This window comes from Engraulis encrasicolus, chromosome 17 (assembly GCF_034702125.1).
Source record: "Engraulis encrasicolus isolate BLACKSEA-1 chromosome 17, IST_EnEncr_1.0, whole genome shotgun sequence".
NCBI classification, from domain to species: domain Eukaryota; kingdom Metazoa; phylum Chordata; class Actinopteri; order Clupeiformes; family Engraulidae; genus Engraulis; species Engraulis encrasicolus.
The window spans coordinates 51,490,251-51,502,411 of NC_085873.1; the positions used below are offsets into that span (position 1 = coordinate 51,490,251).

The window sequence follows — 12,161 nt, forward strand, 5'->3', positions numbered from 1 at the left end:
TCACCATCCCAATTGCAAATGAGAAAAAGACTTTACAATTGAGCTTTTGCAAGATATTGAAATATAATGCTGTTGTCAGTGATGTCATCATGATGAGAAGCAAGTGGAGGAGGCAAGTGGAGGAGGCAAGTGGAGGAGGCAAGTGGAGGAGGCAAGGTCACATATTAAGATGCACTCAAAGTCTGCACATCCAAACGTCTGACCTGGGAGCAGTGTTGCCAGATTGGCAACAGATAGTCTGGTTAGGATGGCAGTCTGCGGGTAAAAATGGCATTTTGCAGGAAAACCCGCCCAATTTAGCCCATAGAAATCAATAGAATTGGGCGGGATTTAGTGCTTCCTGGCGGGTTTTGAGCATTTTTTGGGCTGGAAATCATCAGCCTCATCTGGCAACCCTGCCTGGGAGCAGGGCAAGCAAATGTTCAGATAAAAAAAGCAAATCAGAGCATGAAGCTGACTTTTTTTCTAATTTTTTATATAAAAAAAAGTATACACCAAAATGGTAACACACATTGTGTCGTTGGAGGGCCTCTGCCTTTGATTGTTTCAGTAAACTTCACGAATGTGTATTGATGTAGATTTATTTCCATTTGGCACTTCAGTTTTCACCACGGTCTCGTATTGATGATGGTAGAGTTTGAACTCCAGCATATGCCAAAGATTCTCAAGAGCTTGCTCAAGAGTATCTCAGCCATGGAGTAAAGTATGCAGTGGAAAAGTGGGATTCAAAACCTATAGAGCTTGAAAGTGACGTCACTTCCCCCGATTTCATGGGACCTCAACAGCGTTTTTAGCCAAAAATCGTAGCATGTATTCCAATGGCGACATTAAAATGATATTTCGATCCCCTTCGAGTTGTGCCATGAGCTCCACATATGTTGTTTCTGATATTTTTGTTTAATTTTTCGTACGAACCCCTAAACTTTTTAGAAAGCTGTGTTTCTTCACATTTTTCATGCAGACGGCCTCGGAACAAAACATTGATACTTCTGCATGAATAATCTTTATCTAGCCTCTTAAACAGCATATTTGTAGCTCGGAAGATATCGGAAGATATTTACTCCCTACCATGTTGTTAGATGGTCAGCTTAGGTCCCGTGAAATGCGGAACTAAGGGGCGGGACTTTCAAGCTCTATAACCCTCTGATCTAAAGCCCACTACTACTAGGCCACGTCTGCCCGACACAGTATCATTTGTTTCACGTCAGAGGCAAACCAACCCTAGAGAAGTCCCTTGATGGCTGCTACACCAGGATGCTGCGTGCAGTGCTTATCATCAGCAAGAGTGCACATGTAACTAACGAAATCCTATACGAGGGAATACCAAGGGTGAACGAGAAGATTGCTTTAACGAGAATAGGTGCATTCGATATGTGTCAACGCATGCATGCGCATTTAGACAGCAATGCACCCTGGATGGAAAATGCTGCATGACGGTTAGATTTCCTGTCAAACTTCGAAATTTCGTCGACGTTGCGTTGACGAGGTGACATGTCACATGGTGTAAAACTATCGCGGGATGAATGCGGCTGCAGTCAGATCTTGCAACCTCTGCAGTTGCTTATCCCCTTCAACGCTCGTCGGCGGACTGCCTCCGAGGTCACGCGCCCATGAACTGGTTGGTCAACAACTCACTCACGTGTGTACATGGGTCTTGTCTCACACCTCTACACAAGTTTGCGCAGGTCCCCACTTCAGCTCCTCCTCACTGCCTGTCCCCCCACTCCTCACACGTGGTGTGTTAGTAGAGCAAACCGGTGCGAGCTCATCGTCTCGTTCATATTTGTGGCCGACTGCAAATGCGCTGTATTTAATAACACCCACATCGTGACAACAAGTTCTCGCTGACGTGCCTTGCGCAACGTCGACGCTCGCAACAGTCGTATGCGCTTAGTGATATGGTGTCATAATGTGGACAAAAGGTCCACGAGCGCCACTTACTGTACACGCGAGGTATTTTATTCTGCGCGCGCGCGTAGACACTGTCGCGCGCGCGATTTTGCTCTGCGCGCGCGCGCAAACGCTGCCACGCGCGCGCAAACACCGTCTCACGCGCGAGAGGTGACATGAATTTCCTCACGCGCGCGAGCAGAAATATGAATATTTAAATGATCTCCTCCCACTGGTTAGCATAACAAATGAGGCGGAAGTTTGTTTAGTCCATAGTAGTCAAACACAGAGATCTCAGATCTCAATTGCTGATAGACTATCGTTGCTACGGTGACTGCAAACGACCACCTTTGAAACACAACTGAAACGCAACTCACGGCTGCTGCTGACAAGGGCATTCACCTCTTTATTCGTAAACCCATTTTATTTTTTGGTGGATGAAAACATTGTGTCAATATGCTATGTCTATGTTCGCCTTATTCACCCGGAACGTTCTAAAGACGTTGAGGGGTACACTTCAGGGGTACATTCGGCAACGCACCAGCTGTCATGCCGCCTCACTGTTGTGTGCCCAAATGTTCGTCCACAAAGAGAAAAAAATCCTACCGTGGACAGACTTTCCACCGTTTCCCCAAAGAGCAGGCACTTCGCCGTGAATGTATAAATCACATCAAGAGGGACCCTGGTCCATATTTCAAGGTAAGATGCAAAATTATGTTCAATCATACGCATTAGCTAGCACAAATAAGCTATCTCGCCAAACTTGTCATGACTCATGTAGCCTAATGACGCGAATGCCTCGGTGAAATAAAAAACAAATATGAATGTGTAATTACACAACGCTACATTTATATGATATTTCCATATCGCTATTTCAAAATTAGGCTTTTAATTGTGTGGTAAGCGATCCGATGGCCACTGATTTTGTGCTACCAGAACCAGTAGCAGAGGCCTACTTGATTCCCTGATTGTCGCTCCCAACGCAGGACGCTCCCCGGTCAGCTCGCTCCCACTAGCCAGACTATCGATCCCACCGCCATATAACGGAGCTAGTTATCTTTTTGATGTTAGTTTTTTGTTTCTAACCCTAACCCTAACCATAACCCTAAATTGCTTGTGTGTGGCAGTGTATGATAATACGTGAAATATAACCCGGTGGGACTACACGTCCGGGAGTGATAGAAACACCTGGGACTACATGTCCGGGAGCGATCTCAGTTGGGAGTGTCCATCTACCTCCCGGCCTACTTGTGCCAAAATCAAGTTGTTTTGCTAACGAACTAAAATGCATACCCTGGTATTTATGGTTACAGATCAACGCTGATACCAAGGTTTGCTCTGAGCACTTTGAGAAGCAGTGTTTTGTAAAGACCGCCCGTGGTATCACAAAGCTTATAAGGATGCCGTGCCAACTTTGTTCGCCTGGACTTCAGAGAGGTCAAAGAGGAGAATCATCATTCGCAGACCGAGGTTAGTTTGTTCAGTCAATATTCAACTGACATGTGTTTAGCAACCCTCTAATAATAATAATAATAAACCGAGAATAATTTGCCATAGGAATAGCCTACATTTAAATTTAGACAAGACTGGAGAATTAATGTATGTGCTGGAGATAATTGCACCGTTCCGCGGTGTCTCATTCAAATGAATGGCAAAGTAGCATGCTCGCTTTGGCTGTGGGGAGGGTTTTGAACAGGACTGGCCGCGCACGCCGACGCTCAGAAAAACACGCCGCGACCGTTCCGCCTTGGTATGTTTTGACCCCTTACATATCGCACGAAGCAAAGCGCTCAGGCCTGGGCAGGTTGCCGTGGCAACGCTTCGCACAGCCCTGGCTGGTAGAGCTGTGAAGGATTTTGAATGCCAGGCAGCCAGTAGGGTACAGGGTACAGTACAGGGTAAGCTCGCTTTCATGCTGTTATTGAGAATTTGATTGAATGAGCAGGCGTTGTAAACTATTCTATGCATCAAAAAGCCCTATGTTCTGCGCAGTGCTCCTCCCTCCGAGTCCAGTGACTTTTTAATAACTCACTTTTCTAAAGTTTTAACTTGGATTTCTGTCACGTTTAAACGCCACCGCTCCTGGATCTCTCTCTATGCTGTTCCCTGCCTAGTATTTCTGAGTCCCCTGAAATAGGCTGTCTGCATTCTCTTTTTTAATGCACTGGGCCCTTTCTTTCAAATTAGTCAGTTCGTTTCAGATCTTGTCATTTCTGCTATAGGTGACTGCTCAAGATGTGGCTTCCTGTAGTTCAGAGATAGTTTTCAAAACTGCCTCAAGCTTATGTAGTAGTGTTAAGAATAAACAGGTGTGGAACATATGGCCTATATTTGAATAGTTGTGGGAATAACTGTGGAAACATGGAGCAGCAAGAATAAGCTGTGGGACCAATGGGCTGTGGGAACATAGAGCAGCTGACCCCCAACAGGGTCTTCATGGTTGTATGACCTGAATACATTTTCAAAGCGGAGCGACAGGATGCGGACTTCTACTCTTTTCCACTATTAGACGCGCCTTTGTCCTGCACCTGGCCTCAGCGAGGTGGGATGTGCATACTCTTACTTTTATAAAAATGTTGTATATTGACCACTAATTCTGTGCATGCTGTCATACAGAGATGATGACCCATTCCTGAAGTTGGACGCCAGAATGCAGGAAGGTGCTGTTTAAGAGCCTAGGTAGGTATTTGCTCTCAAGACACTTGTCTGCGACAATTTAGGAAACACTGTCAAAGTGTGTGAATGACGAAGACCAGCTTACAATGTTTTCTCTTCTCTTTTCTTTTGTTTCTGTGCTGTGTGGGACATGTTTGACATGTAAATAGACCACTAGGCTAGTTCAGTTGTTGGCGGTGGATTTATGTTGATTATAAATACAAGTCCTTTAGTAGGCTAACTAATTAATGCGAGCATGACCTACTGTGTCATGCTAAACAAGCAGGAAGTTGGGCATTCTTGGCGACTCTGAGAACTATAATACAGGCCAAGTCGTCATTGTTATAAGATGGTAATAACATCATCAAATATTTGCCCTGTTGAATGGATGTACGTTTTTGCGTCACATCCTGTTGATGCTAAAATTACGTGCACTGTTACATCAAGATCCATGAACTTGTCAGCAGTGCAGCCAGCCTTCTTTCTATGGTCGTAATGTAATCGTTTACAGCTCTCGAAATGAGCAGACAGCTCAGCTGCTTGGTGCATACTCTTACCAATCGGTCTATATTATTCCCTCTTGCATTATTTATTTTCAGGCGGTGGAAGAAGCACTTGCAGGTATGCTACAGACCAGGCTCCTCAACATCAATCCGAGACGGAAGATGAACCGGGATGAAGCAGTTAGATTGAGGTAAACATCTACACACCCCTGTTCAAATTCCAGGTTTTTGTTACGTAAAAAAATGACAGAAAACAAACTTAAAGCTTTAAAAGGAAAGAATAGAAAATAAAAAAAACTTCTATCTACATCGTTGCATAAATATGCACACCCTTAACCTAATACCTTGTTGCAGCACCTTTGGCTTCTATTACAGCACTCAGTCTTTTTGGGTAAGAGTCTATCAGCATGGCAAACATAGAAGTGACAATATTTGTACACTTATCTTTGCAAAAGTACTCAAAATCTGACAGATTGCGAATGCATCTCATCTGCACAGTCCTCCTCAGATTGCCCAACAGATGTTCCGTGTCATACAGGTCTGAACTCTGTCTGGGTCTTTCCAAAACCTCAATCTTATTCTAATGAAGCCATTTTTTGTTGATTTTTGGCATTTGCCTAAAAGTAATTGTCGTTCTGAATGATTAAGATAATCCTCATCATTACCTTTCTAACAGGGGGCAGTATGTTTTATGCCACTACAATGGCCCCTGTGGAACTGTTCTAAATTCCAACCTCCCAGTTACAGCTGAAGAACGATATTCACATAGCATGATGCTGGTACCTTCATGCTTCACTTTACACTTGGTGTTACCTTGGCAATGAGGTGTTGTTACCTTTTGTAATTATGTCCAAAATGTTAAACCTCGGTTTCACCTGACCATAATACGTCTTCCCACATGCATTTGGGAGATTACAGAAATATTTTTTGCAAAATGTACTCCACCAAGATTGAACTTTTTGGTCATAATTCGAAAGGGTATATTTGGCAAAAAACATCACCCCAATAACACCATACTTAAAGTGAAGTATGGTGGTGGGAGGGTTCTTTTGTGCTGTTTTTCTTCAGCTGTCACTGGGGCCTTCATTAGGTAGGAGGCAATTATGAACATTTCCACAGGGGCTGTGGTAGTGGCACAAAATCTTCGCCCCCCTGGTAGAAAGGTGAAGATGCAGAGGAACTAATCTTTCACAACGACAATTTCCCTAAGCGCACACCTAAATCTACTAAAGACTTGCTTCACCAAAATAAAATGGAGGTTTTGTAATGGCCCAGATTGGGGCCTTGTTGGGTGATCTGAGGAGGACTGTGGGAGATTGCACTTGCAATCTTTCTGATTTGGAGGGCTTTGCAAAGAGGGGTGAACGAATATTCAAGTGAAAAGAGAAGTCCGCGACACTGCTTGTCTATTTATTATTTAATCGAGCAACGTTTCGACCTTCAGGTCTTCATCACTTTGCCTGATGAAGACCTGAAGGTCGAAACGTTGCTCGATTAAATAATAAATAGACAAGCAGTGTCGCGGACTTCTCTTTTCACTTGGATTTACTCTCATTGTCCTGCACCTGGCCCATCGAGTGGGATGTGCACACATCTACTTCTCTGAGGGTGAACGAATATTGCCATATTAATGTGTGCCATGCTGAGACTCTTACCAACAAAAGACTGTGCTGTAATGAAGGCCAAATGTGCTGCAACTAAGTATTAATTTAAAGGTGTGTACATTTTTGCATTGCATTGCATTGAATAATAGTTTAGATTGAAGGAGGGAAAAGCTGTGAATTTATTTGTCTTTCTGTCATTTTTTTACATCACAAAAACCTGACATTTGAAGAGGGGTGTGTAGACTTTTGGGAGCCACTGTACATGTAGAAATTATGTGTTCATATCACTAACCCTCTTGGTTTAGCACGATAATGAAAAGAACTGTGAGCAAAAATGTGGCTAGCAGAAAACCAGAGTGGCTAGTGACTTGGGAAAACCACTAGCCACTGTGGCCGGAGAGCAAAACATTATAATGTCAAACCCTTGTCTGTACCCAGACATGGGTTCTACCAGCTGTACGGATACCCAAACACAGCCTGTCACATCGTATGCAAAGCGCAAGTCTGAATTAAATTTTCTAAACACATGTACCTAAAAAGTGGACCACAGTCACCTTGTAGTTTGAATACTTTTACTTGAAGGAGAGGATTGTGCACATCCCAGAGAAATGTGCAGTACGAAGGTCAACTGTAGTTTTCAGAGTGAGGAGTCTGCACACTTAGAATCGTTTTTGTTGCGTTTTATTTTTTCATGGCAGGATAACGTTTCTACCTCAACAGTCTTCTTCAGATTCTCAGATTCAGATTTTTCATTGTTTTTGGACAAGTTGGGTAAGACTGTATTATGTGCCAGTGCTTGAGTATTACCTGTTTGATTTCATTTGCCAACAATTAGAATTATTTTACACTGTCTGGACAAGATGTAGAAAACTACTACTGACCGACAGTGATATGTCATGTTCTTAATACTGTATATCCTGTCATTACAGACAAGGCGGCCGGAAACTTTGATGACCTCAATGACACTGGCTAGGTGAAGGACATCAAGAAAATGGCATCCGGTCACCAGACATCAGCTCATAAGCCACAACGTCATCAACCATTTTGCGCCAAAAATGAAGCCGTTCACATACCATGGCATCCTAAGCAGGTAATTTCATACCTCTCAGTAACCTCAGAATGTTGCTGGTGAAGGAGAACATCCCGTTCAATATCAATATTAACAGAATAAACAAAATCATCACTTCCCATAATTTCTACCACATGTTTCAATAGGCAGCACCACACTACTGTGCAACAGTGAGAGAGAGCGGGCAAGGACAAGTAAAATGGACCTACACTACAGCAAGACTTTGACACTTCTCCACGTGAGAGGCAGCCATCGCCCCCACCGTTGAGCAGTGTGTACCCAGTACCCCCAAAAGAGGAGATGATCCGACGCCATCACAGCCGATTTCCAAAATTGTACACCAAACTCTGTATGGGCGTGTGTGTGTGTGTGTGTGTGTGTGTGTGTGTGTGTGTGTGTGTGTGTGAGATATTGTAAAACTTTTCAGTCCTTCTTCTATACTATACAGTGTATAAATATACATGTGAAAACCTAAATATGCATTAAAAACCATTACTGAGGTTAAGAAATGCATTATAACAAATACATCTGATTCAGGTGTACTGTACATTGAAATGTCTTTATTTGCCACAAATACATCACATCCTGGAAACCTGTACAATGTGTGGATTCAAAGGTCTGCCAGATCTTTGTGACGGCACAGGATTGCAGTGGAACCCAAACATAGCCTAGGAACTCCCACATAGCGTAGGAACTCCCACGCCATCTCACCAACTGCCGATATGCAGTATGCCTGAATTTCCTGTACAGCAAAGAAATGTAGAGATTGTGCCTTCATCGAGAATAGGTCATTTGGAATCACAACAATTATTCAATTTACTTTGTGCGTGTGGTGTAGCTATTGCTGTTATTATTATGTTACTACTAGTGACCCATTTAGTTGAGCTTAATAGTCTACATGACATCTCTGCACTTGTGTTACCACTATTGGGATTGGCAGCTCCCTAAATGAAAATGAGAAAAACTTGCCCGGATGAAATGTTATGAACTGTGTGCGTTGTGCTGCTTGCTGAAGTAACATGACACCCACATCACCTTCCAGAAATAAAGTGTATACAGGCTACCTAACCAGAGTCCTAGAGACCTGTTGCTGCAGTGTGATGAAATCCAGGCAAAGACCCACCTGCTTTGGCAATTGCTGCAACATGTAAAAAAAGGTAGACAGATTAGGCCCCTGTAGATATGGCATGTGTAGATGGATTCACTTAATTCTTTAACCACTTAAATGGCTTGGGTCAGACAAGCTGGGCTGCACACTGACCTCTTCCATGTTGCCCATGTGGTTTCGTTGGCTGTGTGTGACCACCTCCGTACAGGGGCAGATTTATTTATTTATTTATTATTATTATTTATTTATTTATTAAAATGTCTGCACCTTTTTATTAAATGTATTGCATTGCACTGGTATCACATGGTGGTGAATACAGTCTTGATCTGTACCATTTATGTCACTTCTTAAAGTTTCAATTATTCAACTCATTCGAAGAGGCCGGTATTGCGCTACCATTTTCCATGAACCAGTCAACTTCTGGGAGTCATTGCAGTACTTTGAGAAAGTGATCTTACTTTCTAGCATATCATTCATTGTGCTTGTGTCAGTATTGTAGTGTCATTGGTTATTTACAGTGTGTCGACGCCATCTACTGGATACTCCACGCACGGTTCATGTTCTATCCACTTAATCATTTAATTCCAAAGCACAGAGTGAGCTCTTTGATGCAATGTAGGCTAAATTCACCCAGAGCTCTAGTTGTGTATACCCGTTGGATCGCTGAATACATAGCCTACATTAAATCCATATTTCAGCCTCCGGTCTCAAGTCAACTGCGGCCGTCTTGCCCACTGTCGTCACCAGCTATGGAGAACAGTGGCAAAATTAATGATTGTTCCAACCGATTTTAATGAAGGGTTTCTGACCTGACCGCTTGAATTGACTATCCAGCTCCCTCTTTTATTGCAATGCTTACCAGCAAAAGTATCAAACACACTTGAATCCTTATACATTACAAATATCTGACTGGACCATCGTAGGAAACAGGTTTGTACCGGTATGCCTCTCAGTCATGCAGCATGCACGGAGCTGGACTTCAGTGAAACATTGCACTTACAACATGTTAACTTAAGGTCTCTGTAAACGTGCATTTTGGTCTTCTTTGCAAAACAACTATGTCATCATGCCAAATACCTAGCCTGCTAACTTTAAGCTCTTAAAACACACTCGTCGTGAGCAAAATGAAGCTTGACAGGAATAGTCCTAGGCTACAACACGAACCATATTCAGTTGATGAAATGTCTACTCACTTTATTCCTCATCTGCTGTCTGCGAATCTCAACAAGTTCGCCCATGAAACAAACATATGTATGAAAAACAATGTATTCATAAAAATGGGTAAGAAATAGAGGTAAATGCCCTTGTCAGCAACCTTCAGTCATTCCACTCGTCAGGAAACGCGAGCTGCAGTCACCGTAGCAGCAACGATATAAACAATTGATCTTGATATCTGTGTATGACTATTTCGGACTAAACAAACATCCGCCTCGTTGGTTATGCTAATCAGTGGGAGGAGATAATTTAAATATTCATATTTCTGCTCGCGCGCGTGAGGAAATTCATGTCACCTCTCGCGCGTGAGACGGTGTTTGCGCGCGCGTGGCAGCGTTTGCGCGCGCGCAGAGCAAAATCGCGCGCGCGACAGTGTCTACGTGCGCGCGCAGAATGAAATACCTCGCGTGTGCAGTAAGTGGCGCTCGTGGACCTTTTGTCCACATAGAGCTCGAAAGTGACGTCACTTCCCCCGATTTCATGGGACCTCAACTGCGTTTTTAGCCGAAAATCGTAGCATGTAATCCAATGGCGGTATTAAAATGATATTTCGTTCCCCTTCGAGTTGTGCCACGAGCTCCACATATGTTGTTTCTGATATTTTTGTTTAATTTTTCGTACGAACCCCCAAACTTTTTAGAAAGCTGTGTTTCTTCACATTTTTCATGCAAACGGCCTCGGAACAAAACATTGATGCTTCTGCATGAATAATCTTTATCTAGCCTCTTAAACAGCATATTTGGAGCCCAGCGCATAAAATGACTGTGATCGGAAGATATTTACACGCTACCATGATGTTAGATGGTCAGCTTAGGTCCCGTGAAATGCGGAACTAAGGGGCGGGACTTTCGAGCTCTATTATGAGACTTGCAGGACATTGCCAAAGGCACCCAGAACTGCCAGCTAGCAAACTGGTGCTATGGGAACCATCACGTGAGTGCTGGTTAAGAGGACGTCCCACACTAACATTTGTGGACATACTCAAGAAGGACGCCGGAGCCCACAGTACCAGCGAACTGAAAAGATGTATGGAGAATCAGGATGACTGGAAGCAACGATGGAAGGCTCATCTGAGGACGACCTAGAGAGAGAGAGAGAGAGGCATGCTCATTGCTCAGTAGCCTTCAGAGAGTACACCAGAAACGATTTGGCTAAGTGCTCTTTTGTCCAAGGCCATCCAAGGTTGGGTGAAAAAGAAGAACATCTGTTGAGCAAGGCACTCAATAAAGTTGAAAATGTCTCATTTATTTACAAATGACATGTCCACAGAGGACCGTAAGATTGCCCACGTGTGGCCTAGGCTCACATAATCACAAGGCTCACAAAGCAACATGCTGTTATGTCAGGAACCCAGGGGTTGATTCCAGCCAGAGATCATATCATCTCTCTCCCACTCGCTTCCTGTCATCATCTCTCAATGTCCTATCAAATAGAAGCATTTGTTTTTAAAATACCCACGCGCAACAGTTTGGGCATTACACATAGGCAATTTTAAAGCCCCCTGTGGACAGGTCATTAATAAAAATAAAGCTTTTTTTTACTTTATGGAGTGCCTTAGTCAAGAAAAGTTATTTTAACCTCTCTGACATGTGGGGATGTTTGAAACATGTGCCAGTGGTAGTGATGGGATTTTCGGCTCCTCTTTGAGATGCGGTTCTATTGGCTCTTCTTAATATGGAGAGCCGGCTCTTTCGGCTCCCAAACGGCTCCCTGGCTTACATATAAATTAAAAGTTTGAATTTTATTTTACAACATTTTGTTTCATTATTGACATTGTGAAGCACTTTGGGCAGTGTAAACAGTGTACAGTGTAGTGCGTAAAACCCCTAAAAACGGCTCCCATTGCAGAGCCGGTTCCTGTCGTTCACTTCAAAGAGCCGGCTCTTAGAGCCGAACGGTTCGCGACCGACACATCACTAGCCAGTGGCTTTATTACCTCCGCCAAGGAGGTTTTGTTCGTTGTTACATGGTTTTGTCTGTCTGTTTGTTGTTACATGGTTTTGTCTGTCTGTTTGTTTATCTGTCTGTCTCTCTGTCAGCTGGATAACTCAAGAGATTGTGCACGCAGTTTGATGACATTTTGTGTGTGAGTTGTTGAAAATGACAGAAGGAACAGT

General features: G+C 43.4%; 1 long non-coding RNA gene across 1 annotated transcript; it reads left to right on the forward strand.

Annotated features, from left to right (window-relative positions):
• Positions 1 to 5,154: 5,154 nt before the first annotated feature.
• On the forward strand, positions 5,155 to 8,807 carry LOC134467553 (uncharacterized). The gene is made up of 3 exons (XR_010038623.1): positions 5,155 to 5,239; positions 7,582 to 7,742; positions 7,868 to 8,807. It is a non-coding gene; the product is annotated as an uncharacterized LOC134467553 (long non-coding RNA).
• Positions 8,808 to 12,161: the final 3,354 nt, after the last annotated feature.